We start from the raw sequence: 15,334 nt of genomic DNA on the forward strand, positions 1-15,334 counted from the left end.
CATGGCAACGGGAAGTGCCGGCTCCACGCCTCCAACCCCGGAGACGGAAAGAGTCTTTCCTGGTACCAAGTCCTGGGGGGACACCACCTCAGGCCGTACCAGTGTTCGTTCAGCGCCCGTGTCCCGCAGTCCCATGACCGCAGAACGGCCTATGGTGACGGGTTGGATGTTGTCCAGGGACCTACCACCACCCCCTCCCACACACAAAACATTGGGCGCTCTCTGGGACTGGGATGGGGTCTTTTGGCGCTGGGGACACTCAGCCCTAAAGTGTCCTGGTTTGTTGCATAGATGACAACGTCTTACGTCTGGTCCTTGCCTGGAGAGGGCAACAGGGGGATACACCCCTTGTGTTCTAGGGGCCGGGGAAACAGGGGCATGACTGGGCTTACCCCCTCTCCAGGTGCTGCTGGCAGACTTCTTCAGCTCAGGCGCCCTGTTATTGGCATACTCGTCTGCCAGGGCGGCTGTAGCAGAAGCCCCTGTTGGTTTTCGGTCACGGAGGAACTGTCGGAGGTCCTCTGGGCAGTTCCACAAGAACTGCTCCGTGACGAACAGTTCCTGGACCTCCTGGCGGGTAGTAAGCGCTAGACCCGAGGTCCAGTGCTCTGCGGCTCTCAACAGCGCCCGCATATGATCGGTCCAGGTGTCCTTGGGGCCACGCAGCAGGCTCCGGAACTTCTGGCGGTACGACTCGGGAGTGAGGTTGTACTGCCGGATCAGGGCCCGCTTGATGCAGTCGTAGTTCTGTACCTCCCCGGCAGGTAAGTCCCCCAAGGCATCCAGGGACTTACCCCTCAAACGGGGGGTCAGGTATCTGGCCCACTGATCCCGGGCCAGATGGTGCTGAAGACAGGTCCGTTCAAATGCCACCAGAAAGGAGTCCAGGTCCCCATCCTTCTCCAGTAGAGGGAAGTCCTCAGCTCGGACTTTGGACGACTTGGTCTCCTGATGGGTTGGTTGCTCTAGCGGAAGCCCCCGCTGGGCCAGGTCCAGTTGGTGCTGGCGCTCCGCAGCTCGCTCTGCACGCTCCGAAGCCTCCCGGCGCTCTGCAGCTTCACGCTCCGCAGCCTCCCGGCGCTCTGCAGCTTCGCGCTCCTCCTCCGCTGCCTTCTCTGATGCTGCCAGGAGGGTTTTGTAGACGGCATCGCCATGAGACTGGAGACTTGCCATAGCCGCTTGTAAAAGGGCTTGTGATCTGGACAGGCTGGGCTGGGTAGGTGGTGGGCAGCCCACTGCGGGACCGTATACTGGGGACTGGCTCCCTGAGGTGCCCGGGCTGGACTCCTCCTCGCCATGAGTAACAATGTCCTCCCCTCCTGCCACACGGACCGTAGCATTAGCCTCCTGCAGGGTCTTGCTCCTGGTGCCGTCTGCCATCTTGGTAACCGACACCGCTGCAACCCTGAGTTTGCACACACCTTGTTATACTTTTAGCCTGACCGTCTAACGTTGGGCTGACCTTAAGACTCCAGCAGTGGAAGTTACCACTGGCAGTCTTTAGTGCCTGGGAGTAGGGGTCCCACAACACTATTATTCTGCAATCCCACCGCTGCCACCAATGTGATGAAAGCCGGCCGGTGGGTGCAGCTCTCTGGCGCCCCCTAACCTCTCAGGTCAGTCAAGGTACTGCACCTAGAGAAAGTAGTGCCAGGTAGCTGCAACCAGCGCAGGGAACACGGTAGTGTGTTATCCCTTCAACGTCACTAAACCGTAACGTCACTACACAGCACAACTCGCTAGCGCCCTCTTAGCCTCAGGTCAGTCAAGGAACTGCACCTAGGATAAGCGGTCGCCAGGGAGACTGTCCTGTAACCTACTGGGTATCGGGGCCCTCTGTAGTGAGGGCGGTATATATATCTTCCTTGGCCGCGCCAGGAATATATATATCTGAACCTCCGACCGTCACTACCAGCCTTCCCCAATCCCCAGTTGGTATGCTGCCACCAGTCCCTATTTTAGATATACGCCCAGTCCGTGAATGGGCCTATATCGGGTCAGGAACCAACCCTGGGTAGCGTTTTTGGCTTGAGCCGAGCTCACACGGACGTGCGTTCGTTATGCAGAATAAAAGGCAGGCCCACAATTACTTGAGGTAATTGATTATAATAATACACTAGATACACGATATACAACTAAATATACACAGGTATAAGGTCAGGCTAAACTATACAACAATGGAATACAACACACAGAATCACCACAGCATATCAGTTACCGGTTTCTTGATTTTCTTGTGACGCAGGGAGAGGATTCTGCGGTCGCAGGCACGGTTCTTTGTTACAGGCTGAGGCCTACCACCGCATGGTCAAACTGCTCCTCCCCTTGGTGGCCTCAGCTGGTGCTCAGATGTTCAGCACACCACTCTTGGGTCAAGACTGACTTGTCTCTTGTCTGTCCTGCTATCTTACCTGCCCCGTCCCGCCCACTGCTGGTGAGGTCAGCTGGCTCAGTCTCCACCCTCAGGTCTAACTTCGATCAGAAGCCCAAATTCTATGGAACCCAATAACTTCTTCTGGGATGGTCTCATGATACCCCCAGGGGTTCCCATGGATTCGGGCCGCCGTAACCGACCTTTTGATATCAATTATGATACCATACGGTCCTCAGGAATGGCTCCGCGCTATATCTTGGCTTCCAGAGCACGTACAAACGTCTACCGCGGAGGCTTGTGTGCGCAATGGCTCCGGGACGCCGTGATATTTTTTTATTGGCCCATCCCACGCAACATGCGTGTACTATTCATGTTTCTATATCTTATGCCTCCATGCTTGTGACAGACAAAGAAACTAGTCCTATGGGACAAATGGTCAGGTACAGATAGACGAAGCACCCCCCCCTGCTGGCTGTGTTTCCTCTCGAAGTCTTTGAAGCTCCTAGCATTCAAGTGTTAAGTAGGCTTCTTATCTTACAGGAGCCTGGATGGGGGGAAACTATCTAGTTGACGTTTTAACAGAAGGTCCCAACGGTGGGGGCTGCTGAAGTGTGGCCATCCCTGGATATGATTTATCATTACCAAGATGGCGGCTACAGGTTCATCACATCCCCCTCTTCCCACTCCCCTGTCTTTTTACCCCTCTTCCCACCCCAGTGTCCCTGTTAATTCTTTTGCTTCTGTTCTCCAGCTCCAGTACCGGTCTCCTGCACCGGGCTCCTGGTCTCCTGCACCGGGCTCCTGGTCTCCTGCACCGGGCTCCTGGTCTCCTGCACCGGGCCCCTGGTCTCCTGCACCGGGCTCCTGGTCTCCTGCACCGGGCTCCTGGTCTCCTGCTCCGGGCTCCTGGTCTCCTGCTCCGGGCTCCTGGTCTCCTGCTCCGGGCTCCTGGTCTCCTGCTCCGGGTTCCTGGTCTCCTGCTCCAGGTTCCTGGTCTCCTGCTCTGGGTCTTCTGTTCCAGTCCTGCTGACCCTTTGGTAAGTCCATCTCTGATCTCCCCTCATCCACCCCAATCCCCCTCTTCCCCCTTTTCCCACTCCCCTGTCTTTTTACTCCTCTTCCCACTCCCCTGTCTTTTAACCCCCCTTCCCACCCCAGTGTCCCTGTTAATTCTTTTGCTTATGATCTCCAGCTCCAGTACCGGTCTCCTGCACCGGGCTCCTGGTCTCCTGCACCGGGCTCCTGGTCTCCTGCACCGGGCTCCTGGTCTCCTGCACCGGGCTCCTGGTCTCCTGCTCCGGGTTCCTGGTCTCCTGCTCCGGGCTCCCGGGCTCCTGCTCTGGGTCTTCTGTTCCAGTCCTGCTGACCCTTTGGTAAGTCCATCTCTGATCTCCCCTCATCCACCCCAATCCCCCTCTTCCCACTCTCCTGTCTTTTTACCCCTCTTCCCACTCCCCTGTCTTTTTACCCCCCTTCCCATCCCAATCCGCCTCACCCCAGTGTCCCTGTTAATTCTTTTGCTTCTGATCTCCAGCTCCAGTACCAGTCTCCTGCTCCGTGCTCCTGGTCTCCTGCTCCGAGCTCCCGTCTTCCTGCTCCGGGCTCCTGTCTTCCTGCTCCGGGCTCCCGTCTTCCTGCTCCGGGCTCCCGTCTTCCTGCTCCGGGCTCCCGGTCTCCTGCTCCGGGACCCCGGTCTCCTGCTCCGGGCCCCCGGTCTCCTGCTCCGGGCTCCAGGTCTCCTGCTCCGGGCCCCCGGTCTCCTGCTCCGGGCTCCCGGTCACCAGCGCCGGTCTCCTGCTCCGGGCTCCCGGTCTCCTGCTCCGGGCCCCCGGTCTCCTGCTCCGGGCTCCCGGTCACCAGCGCTGGTCTCCTGCTCCGGGCCCCCGGTCTCCTGCTCCGGGCCCCCGGTCTCCTGCTCCGGGCTCCCGGTCACCAGCGCCGGTCTCCTGCTCCGGGCTCCCGGTCTCCTGCTCCGGGCTCCCGGTCTCCTGCTCCGGGCCCCCGGTCTCCTGCTCCGGGCTCCCGGTCTCCTGCTCCGGGCTCCCGGTCACCAGCGCCGGTCTCCTGCTCCGGGCTCCCGGTCTCCTGCTCCGGGCTCCCGGTCTCCTGCTCCGGGCCCCCGGTCTCCTGCTCCGGGCTCCCGGTCTCCTGCTCCGGGCTCCCGGTCACCAGCGCCGGTCTCCTGCTCCGGGCTCCCGGTCTCCTGCTCCGGGCTCCCGGTCTCCTGTTCCGGGCTCCCGGTCACCAGCGCCGGGCTCCTGGTCACCAGCGCCGGGCTCCCGGTCCTGAAAGAACAGAGAGGACTTTGGTAAGTAATCTGATCTCCCCTCATCCAACCCAATTCCCCTCTTCCCACTCCCCACACATTTGTGCGCACATCCAGCAGCCGCCGAGTATTGATCGGTGGCATAGTTCACCAATCCACACTCGTGCTCGCTGTTTGCACCACATACAGTATTTCCTTTTTCCACACACTCTAAATAAAGTACTGACACACACACACTCTCAAAGAATTGACACACATGCAGCACATACATAACAAACAATGTCCAGCTCATCCCAAACTCATTATTCAGCGGAGGAGGCATACGCTATTCTTGCCTCCGACACTGACAGTGAGGGTGAGGATCCCACATTTCTTTGTTTTTCCGACTCCTCGTCGTCTTCCTCCTTCTCTTCTTCCTCCTCTTCCTCAGGTTCTGCTGGCCCGCCCCGCCGTCGTCGCAGGAGAGATGTTCCAGCGCCCCCCACTACTGAGCCTATATGGACTTCGCCCCCCGAAAATTATGAGCCGCTGATTCCTGATTTCGTAGCGGAATCAGGAATCAAGTTTGACACCACCGGCCTCACAGAAATAGACTTTTTCAAAGTCTTTTTCTCTGAGGATTTTATAAACCTCATGGTGGGCCAAACTAATTTATATGCTCATCAATTTTTAGAACAAAACCCCTCTTCATCATTTTCTAACTGGTCTCCTGTAGACGCAGTAGAAATGATGAAGTTTTGGGGCCTGGTCCTTCTTATGGGGATCTTGAAGAAGCCCGAGCTTCGGCAATACTGGAGTGTTGACGTTTTGTATAACACTCCAGTGTTCCGAATGGTCATGCCCCGGACACGTTTTCAGGCCATCTACAAGTTCTTGCATTACCAAGATAATGCAAGGTGTCCTGCACGCGATGACCCGAACTTTGATCGTCTTTTCAAAGTTCGGCCGGTCATCGAACACTTCAACAACAAGTTTGGTGAAGTGTACGTGCCCCAAAGGGACATTTGTGTGGATGAGTCCTTAATTTCTTTTAAGGGGCGGCTTGGATTCCGGCAGTACCTGCCCAGTAAGAGGGCAAGGTACGGGATCAAGCTGTATAAACTTTGTGAGAGTACCTCAGGATACACTCACAAGTTTAGAGTTTATGAAGGGAAGGACTCCCGGATTGAACCCCCTGAATGCCCCCCTATTCTGGGAGTGAGTGGGAAAATTGTGTGGGACTTGGTGCACCCACTGCTTGATAAAGGTTATCACCTCTACGTGGATAACTTTCATACAAGTATCCCGCTCTTCCAGTCCCTCTCTGCGCGACGTACCGCAGCCTGCGGTACTGTCCGCAAAATTCAGAAAGGCCTCCCAAAGACGCTAATTGGGCAGCTGCTCAAGAGGGGTGAGAGCAGAGCCCAATGTAGCGACCACCTGTTGATGGTCAAGTACAAGGACAAAAGGGATGTCCTTTTCTTGACCACCATACATGGTGATGGCAGCACACTCAGCACTGTACGAGGTTCCACTACACAGGTCGTCAAACCAGACTGTGTAGTGGGGTACAACAAGTACATGGGGGGAGTTGATCTCTCTGATCAAGTCCTCCAGCCATACAGTGCTTTGAGAAAGTCCAGAGTGTGGTACAAGAAGCTGGCCGTGCACATTGTACAGATGGCAATGCACAATGCTTTCCTTCTGTCACAATGTGCAGACCAGACTTCTGCGTCGTACCTTCAGTTTCAGGAAACAGTTATCAAGGCCCTGATATTTGGCAGCGGTGACAGAGAGGGCCCCAGTACTTCTGGAATTGAAGGACCAAGAATTGTACCAGGCCAGCATTTCCCAGGGCAGATCCCTCACAGCGGAAAAAAAGGAAAGTCACAAAAGAGGTGCCGAGTGTGTTATAAAAGTGGAATACGCAAGGACACCATTTATCAATGTGACACCTGCCCTGACAAACCTGGCCTGTGTATGAAAGACTGCTTCAAAAGGTACCATACTTCGATGGACTATTGAATTAACTTCTGAAGTATAACAACCTGACGAACACTGCACAGCTGACGTAGTGTTCGTCAGGTTGTCATACATCAGTTGTGTAGTGTTCGTCAGATTGTCCTACACAACTGATGTATAACACTACATTACAAAATTCAAAAATCAACTAACACTACCAAAAAGGGGGCACTTGTTAGGCATTTCACTGTTTAGGCACATCAAGGGCTCTGAGAACATGACATGACGCCCGCAGACCATTCCATCAAAGTCTGCGTTCAAAAGCGTCACTCCTTCCCTTCCGAGCCCTTACATGCGCCCAAACAGTAGTTTTTTTCCAACACATGGGGTATATGAGTACTCAGGAGAAATTGCACAACAACTTATGGGGTGCAATTTCTCCTAGTACCCTTGTGAAAATATTTTTTTTTGCATTTTTGTGGAAAAAATGTTTTTTTTTTATTTTCACAAGTCAACATTATGATTTTCTGAGAGGCACCTGGGGGTTCAATGGGCTCACCACACATCTATATAAGTTCCCTGGGGGGTCTAGTTTCCAAAATGGGGTCACTTGTGGGGGAGCTCCAATGTTTAGACACACAGGGGCTCTCGAAACGCAACATGGTGTCCTCTAACAAATTGGAACCATGTCGCGTTTGGAGAGATCCTGTGTGTCTAAACATTGGAGCTCCCCCACAAGTGACCCGATTTTGGAAACTAGACCCCCCAAGGCACCTATCTAGATGCATAGTGAGCACTTGGAACCCCCAGGTGCTTCACAAATTGATCCATAAAAATGAAAAAGTGTTTTTTTTTCACTTATTCAATTTTACGAATCAATTTGTGAAGCACCTGGGGGTTCCAAGTGCTCATTATGCATCTAGATAGGTGCCTTGGGGGGTCTAGTTTCCAAAATGGGGTCACTTGTGGGGGAGCTCCAATGTTTGGGCACACAGGGACTCTTCAAATGCAACATGGTATCCGCTAACAAATTGTCGGCTCAAATTGTTAGCGGATACCATGTTGCATTTGAAGAGACCCTGTGTGCCCAAATATTGGAGCTCCCCCACAAGTTACCCCATTTTGGAAACTAGACCCCCCAAGGCACCTATCTAGATGCATAGTGAGCACTTGGAACCCCCAGGTGCTTCACAAATTGATTCGTAACAATGAAAAAGTGAAAAAAAAAATACTTTTTCATTTTTATGAATCAATTTGTGAAGCACCTGAGGGTTCCAAGTGCTCACTATGCATCTAGATAGGTGCCTTGGGTGGTCTAGTTTCCAAAATGGGGTCACTTGTGGGGGAGCTCCAATATTTGGGCACACAGCGGCTCTCTAAATGCAACATGGTGTCCGCTAACAAATTTAACGCAAAATTGGCTCAAATTGTTAGCGACACCATGTTGCGTTTGGAGAGCCGCTGTGTGCCCAAACATTGGAGCTCCCCCACAAGTGACCCCATTTTGGAAACTAGACCCCCCAAGGCACCTATCTAGATGCATAGTGAGCACTTGGAACCCTCAGGTGCTTCACAAATTGATTCGTAACAATGAAAAAGTGAAAAAAAAAACACTTTTTCATTGTTATAAATCAATTTGTGAAGCACCTGAGGGTTCCAAGTGCTCACTATGCATCTAGATAGGTGCCTTGGGGGGTCTAGTTTCCAAAATGGGGTCACTTGTGGGGGAGCTCCAATGTTTGGGCACACAGCGGCTCTCCAAACGCAACATGGTGTCGCTAACAATTTGAGCCGATTTTCCGTTAAATTTGTTAGAGGACACCATGTTGCATTTAGAGAGTCCCTGTGTGCCCAAACATTGGAGCTCCCCCACAAGTGACCCCATTTTGGAAACTAGACCCCCCAAGGCACCTATCTAGATGCATAGTGAGCACTTGGAACCCCCAGGTGCTTCACAAATTGATTCGTAACAATGAAAAAGTGAAAAAAAAAACACTTTTTCATTTTTATGAATCAATTTGTGAAGCACCTGAGGGTTCCAAGTGCTCACTATGCATCTAGATAGGTGCCTTGGGTGGTCTAGTTTCCAAAATGGGGTCACTTGTGGGAGAGCTCCAATATTTGGGCACACAGCGGCTCTCTAAATGCAACATGGTGTCCGCTAACAAATTTAACGCAAAATTGGCTCAAATTGTTAGCGACACCATGTTGCGTTTGGAGAGCCGCTGTGTGCCCAAACATTGGAGCTCCCCCACAAGTGACCCCATTTTGGAAACTAGACCCCCCAAGGCACCTATCTAGATGCATTGTGAGCACTTGGAACCCTCAGGTGCTTCACAAATTGATTTATAAAAATGAAAAAGTGTTTTTTTTTTCACTTTTTCATTGTTACGAATCAATTTGTGAAGCACCTGGGGGTTCCAAGTGCTCACTATGCATCTAGATAGGTGCCTTGGGGGGTCTAGTTTCCAAAATGGGGTCACTTGTGGGGGAGCTCCGATGTTTGGGCACACAGGGACTCTCTAAATGCAACATGGTGTCCTCTAACAAATTTAACGGAAAATCGGCTCAAATTGTTAGCGACACCATGTTGCGTTTGGAGAGCCGCTGTGTGCCCAAACATTGGAGCTCCCCCACAAGTGACCCCATTTTGGAAACTAGACCCCCCAAGGCACCTATCTAGATGCATAATGAGCACTTGGAACCCTCAGGTGCTTCACAAATTGATTCGTAACAATGAAAAAGTGAAAAAAAAAACACTTTTTCATTTTTATGAATCAATTTGTGAAGCACCTGAGGGTTCCAAGTGCTCACTATGCATCTAGATAGGTGCCTTGGGTGGTCTAGTTTCCAAAATGGGGTCACTTGTGGGGGAGCTCCAATATTTGGGCACACAGCGGCTCTCTAAATGCAACATGGTGTCCGCTAACAAATTTAACGCAAAATTGGCTCAAATTGTTAGCGACACCATGTTGCGTTTGGAGAGCCGCTGTGTGCCCAAACATTGGAGCTCCCCCACAAGTGACCCCATTTTGGAAACTAGACCCCCCAAGGCACCTATCTAGATGCATAGTGAGCACTTGGAACCCTCAGGTGCTTCACAAATTGATTCGTAACAATGAAAAAGTGAAAAAAAAAACACTTTTTCATTTTTATGAATCAATTTGTGAAGCACCTGAGGGTTCCAAGTGCTCACTATGCATCTAGATAGGTGCCTTGGGTGGTCTAGTTTCCAAAATGGGGTCACTTGTGGGGGAGCTCCAATATTTGGGCACACAGCGGCTCTCTAAATGCAACATGGTGTCCGCTAACAAATTTAACGCAAAATTGGCTCAAATTGTTAGCGACACCATGTTGCGTTTGGAGAGCCACTGTGTGCCCAAACATTGGAGCTCCCCCACAAGTGACCCCATTTTGGAAACTAGACCCCCCAAGGCACCTATCTAGATGCATTGTGAGCACTTGGAACCCTCAGGTGCTTCACAAATTGATTTATAAAAATGAAAAAGTGTTTTTTTTTTCACTTTTTCATTGTTACGAATCAATTTGTGAAGCACCTGGGGGTTCCAAGTGCTCACTATGCATCTAGATAGGTGCCTTGGGGGGTCTAGTTTCCAAAATGGGGTCACTTGTGGGGGAGCTCCAATGTTTGGGCACACAGCGGCTCTCCAAACGCAACATGGTGTCGCTAACAATTCGAGCCAATTTTGCGTTAAATTTGTTAGCGGACACCATGTTGCATTTAGAGAGCCGCTGTGTGCCCAAATATTGGAGCTCCCCCACAAGTGACCCCATTTTGGAAACTAGACCACCCAAGGCACCTATCTAGATGCATAGTGAGCACTTGGAACCCTCAGGTGCTTCACAAATTGATTCATAAAAATGAAAAAGTGTTTTTTTTTTCACTTTTTCATTGTTACGAATCAATTTGTGAAGCACCTGGGGGTTCCAAGTGCTCACTATGCATCTAGATAGGTGCCTTGGGGAGTCTAGTTTCCAAAATGGGGTCACTTGTGGGGGAGCTCCAATGTTTGGGCACACAGGGACTCTCTAAATGTAACATGGTGTCCTCTAACAAATTTAACGGAAAATCGGCTCAAATTGTTAGCGACACCATGTTGCGTTTGGAGAGCCGCTGTGTGCCCAAACATTGGAGCTCCCCCACAAGTGACCCCATTTTGGAAACTAGACCCCCCAAGGCACCTATCTAGATGCATTGTGAGCACTTGGAACCCTCAGGTGCTTCACAAATTGATTTATAAAAATGAAAAAGTGTTTTTTTTTTCACTTTTTCATTGTTACGAATCAATTTGTGAAGCACCTGGGGGTTCCAAGTGCTCACTATGCATCTAGATAGGTGCCTTGGGGGGTCTAGTTTCCAAAATGGGGTCACTTGTGGGGGAGCTCCAATGTTTGGGCACACAGCGGCTCTCCAAACGCAACATGGTGTCGCTAACAATTTGAGCCAATTTTGCGTTAAATTTGTTAGCTGACACCATGTTGCATTTAGAGAGCCGCTGTGTGCCCAAATATTGGAGCTCCCCCACAAGTGACCCCATTTTGGAAACTAGACCACCCAAGGCACCTATCTAGATGCATAGTGAGCACTTGGAACCCTCAGGTGCTTCACAAATTGATTCATAAAAATGAAAAAGTGTTTTTTTTTTCACTTTTTCATGGTTACGAATCAATTTGTAAAGCACCTGGGGGTTCCAAGTGCTCACTATGCATCTAGATAGGTGCCTTGGGGGGTCTAGTTTCCAAAATGGGGTCACTTGTGGGGGAGCTCCGATGTTTGGGCACACAGGGACTCTCTAAATGCAACATGGTGTCCTCTAACAAATTTAACGGAAAATCGGCTCAAATTGTTAGCGACACCATGTTGCGTTTGGAGAGCCGCTGTGTGCCCAAACATTGGAGCTCCCCCACAAGTGACCCCATTTTGGAAACTAGACCCCCCAAGGCACCTATCTAGATGCATTGTGAGCACTTGGAACCCTCAGGTGCTTCACAAATTGATTCATAAAAATGAAAAAGTGTTTTTTTTTTTCACTTTTTCATTGTTACGAATCAATTTGTGAAGCACCTGGGGGTTCCAAGTGCTCACTATGCATCTAGAAAGGTGCCTTGGGGGGTCTAGTTTCCAAAATGGGGTCACTTGTGGGGGAGCTCCAAAGTTTGGGCACACATGGGCTCTCCAAACACAACATGGCGTCCGCTAATTATTCAAGCAAATTTTACAATCAAAAAGTCAAATGGCGTTCCTTCCCTTCCGAGCCCTGCCGTGCGCCCAAACAGTGTTTTTTCCCCAAATATTGGGTATCTGCGTGCCCAGGGGAAATTGCACAACAAATTTTGGGGTCCATTTTTTCTTGTTACCCCTGTGAAAATAAAAAAAATTGGGTCTAAAGTAACATTTTTGTGAAAAAAGTTAAATGTTCATTTTTTTCTTCCACATTCAAAAAATTCCTGTGAAGCACCTGAAGGGTTAATAAAGTTCTTGAATGTGGTTTTGAGCACCTTGAGGGGTGCAGTTTTTAGAATGGTGTCACTTTTGGGTATTTTCTGTCATAAAGACCTCTCAAAGTGACTTCAAATGTGATGTGGTCCCTAAAAAAATGTTTTTGTAAATTTTGTTGGAAAAATGAGAAATCGCTGGTCAACTTTTAACCCTTATAGCTCCCTAACAAAAAAAAATTTTGGTTCCAAAATTGTGCTGATGTAAAGTAGACATGTGGGAAATGTTATTTATTAACTCTTTTGTGTGACATATCGCTCTGATTTCAGGGCTTAAAAATTCAAATTTTGAAAATTGCAAAATTTTCAAAATTTTCGCCAAATTTCCGTTTTTTTCACAAATAAACGCAAGTGATATCGAAGAAATTTTTCCACAATCATGAAGTACAATATGTCACGAAAAAACAATCTCAGAATCAGGGGGATCCGTTGAAGCGTTCCAGAGTAATTACCTCATAAAGTGACAGTGGTCAGAATTGTAAAAATTGGCCCGGTCATTAACGTGCAAACCACCCGCGGGGCTTAAGGGGTTAAACAGATAATGGGGGCTCTGGCTATCACTACTACAGTGGGGGAGGCAGGAGCTGGATGTCACTATTGGGGGGGAGGGTAAATTTGAATGTGGCTCGTGACCCTCTCTTAGAACTGAATGAGGCTCTTGACGTAAGAAAGGTTGGGGATCATTGGCTTAAAAGGATCTGCCTCCTCAGGTGAGCCCATAACCTTATCAATTACTTTTCATGTAAATTTATTGCTAGGTTACATGAATTGTAACTAGGCTTTCTTTAAATACGGTAAATATTTAGTTCTCTTCTCTAAGCCCAAATCTAAACACCCTGACCAAGACAGAATAAGGTTTTGAAGTTCCTTCTCTGGCATCCAGCATCTTGGACATACAGTTGAATCCAGAAGTTTACATACACTATATAAAAAGACCCATATGCATGTTTTTCTAAATATCTGACATGAAATCAGAATAATCCTTTCCAGTTCTAGGTCAATTAGGATTACCGTAATTTTTAATATTTGCCAAATGTCAGAATAATGAGAGAGAGAATGTTTTAAGGCATTTTTATTACTTACAGCAAAGTCAAAAGTTTACATACACTAAGATTACTATGCCTTTAATAATTCTGGACTGCCCATATGATGATGTCATGTGTTTGGAAGCTTCTGATAGTTTTTTTGGCAACATCTGAGTTAATTAGAGACACACCTGTGGATGTATTTTAATGCACACCTGAAACACACTACTTCTTTGTGTAGCATCATGAGAAAGTCTAAAGAAATCAGCCAATATATTAGGAAGAGAATTGTGGATTTGCACAAGTCTGGCTCATCCTTGGGTGCAATTTCAAGATACCTGAAGGTGCCTCGTTCATCTGTACAAACAATTATACACAAGAACAAACAAGATGGGAATGTCTAGCCATCATACCGCTCAGGAAGGAGACGGGTTCTGTGTCCCAGAGGTGAACTTGTTTTGGTCCGACATGTGCATATCAACCCAAGGACAAAAGCAAAAGACCTTGTGAAGATGATGCCAGAAGCTGGTAAGATTGTGTCAATATCCTCAGGGAAATGAGTACTGTTTCATCATGGGCTGAAAGGCCACTCTGCCAAGATGAAGCCATTACACCAAAAGAAACATAAAAAAGCCAGATTAATGTTTGCAAATGCACACGGGAGCAAAAATCTTAATTTTTGGAGACATGTCCTGTGGTCTGATGAAACTAAAATTGAACTTTTTGGGCATAATGACCATCGTTACATTTGGAGGAAAAAGGGAGAAGCTTGGAAGCCTAAGAACACCATCCCAAATGTGAAACACAGGGGTGGGAGCATCATGTTGTGGAGTAGTTTTGCTGCAGGAGGTACTGATGCACTTCAAAATATAGATGGCATCATGAGAAAAAGATGATTATGTGGCAATACTGAAGCAACATCTCAAGACATCAGCCAGGAAGTTAAAGCTTGGGTGGAAATGGGTCTTCCAAATAGACAATGACCCAAACCATAATGCCACTATGGTAACAAAGTGGCTTAAGGAGAAAAAAGTCAATGTTTTGGAATGGCCATCACAAAGCCTTGATCTCATTCCTATTAAAAATTTATGGGCAAAGCTGAAAAGGCAGGTGCGAGCAAGGCGACCTATAAACCTGGATCAGTTACACCAGGAGGAATGGGCCAAAATTCCGACCAACTACTGTGAGAAGCTTGTGGAAGGATATCCCAAACATTTGACCCAAGTCATTCAGTTTAAGGGCAATGGTACCAAATACTAATGAAATGTATGTGAACCTTTGACTTTGCAGTAAGTAATAAAAATGCCTTAAAACATTCTCTATCTCTCATTATTCTGGCATTTGGCAAATATTAAAAATTATGGTAATTCTAATTGACCTAAAACAGGAACGGTTTATTCTGATTTTATGTCAGATATTGAGAAAAACACGCATATGTGTCTTTTTATATAGTGTATGTAAACTTTTGGTTTCAACTGTATGCGCAGTCTGAGACACCCCTATGGTCATTTACACTTCTGTAGAGTGAGATACTTTTTTTCTTCATTTAAGAACTAGAGCCTTGTTATATTTTCTCCACCTGGCCCTGAGCATCCAGACACAAAACCCAGGCTATATTCTTCAAGACGCCTGTTTTCTACAGTATGTGAGATGCTTTTCCCATATGCATGAGAAACCTTCATCTGCTAACTTATGTGCATTTCTGTTTTCCTTTTGTTTGTATGCAGCTCTATTTATAAAGCACATTGCTTTTGCCTTCCAATGTATCCGTAGCGTTTGCCAGGAATTTTTTTCCAACTCTGAGATCTGAAAAGCTCCCAGGATTTCTGTAGTCTGTATTTGAAATTATTTGGCTTGATTTTACAGCCATTGCAAAACATATTTCTTCATATTTCTAACGTACTGGGTCTAGAATGTGGAAAAAAGGATCAGCAAGTTTAATGCAAAAATTATTTATGGTTTCTTGTTGCAGATTCTGGGTATCAAAATTCTTTACAATTAAACATATTTTATTTTAAAATGAATAAGTGGCACTTCATTTAACCTGGTAATTTTCAGAGTAGAAAATCTAATTTTCTGCACCTTCCCTTCAGTCTATTAATAAGTTATAGAAAATGTTATGACAGTTATAATTTTCACATCAGCTTTATATAATTAGTTTCAATGGGAACCCTAGAAAGAACAGTGATTAGATAACCCCAGAATGTCTGA

Source organism: Phyllobates terribilis, unplaced genomic scaffold (assembly GCF_046119375.1).
Source record: "Phyllobates terribilis strain yellow unplaced genomic scaffold, ASM4611937v1 Scaffold_1__5_contigs__length_1240528914, whole genome shotgun sequence".
Taxonomy (NCBI): domain Eukaryota; kingdom Metazoa; phylum Chordata; class Amphibia; order Anura; family Dendrobatidae; genus Phyllobates; species Phyllobates terribilis.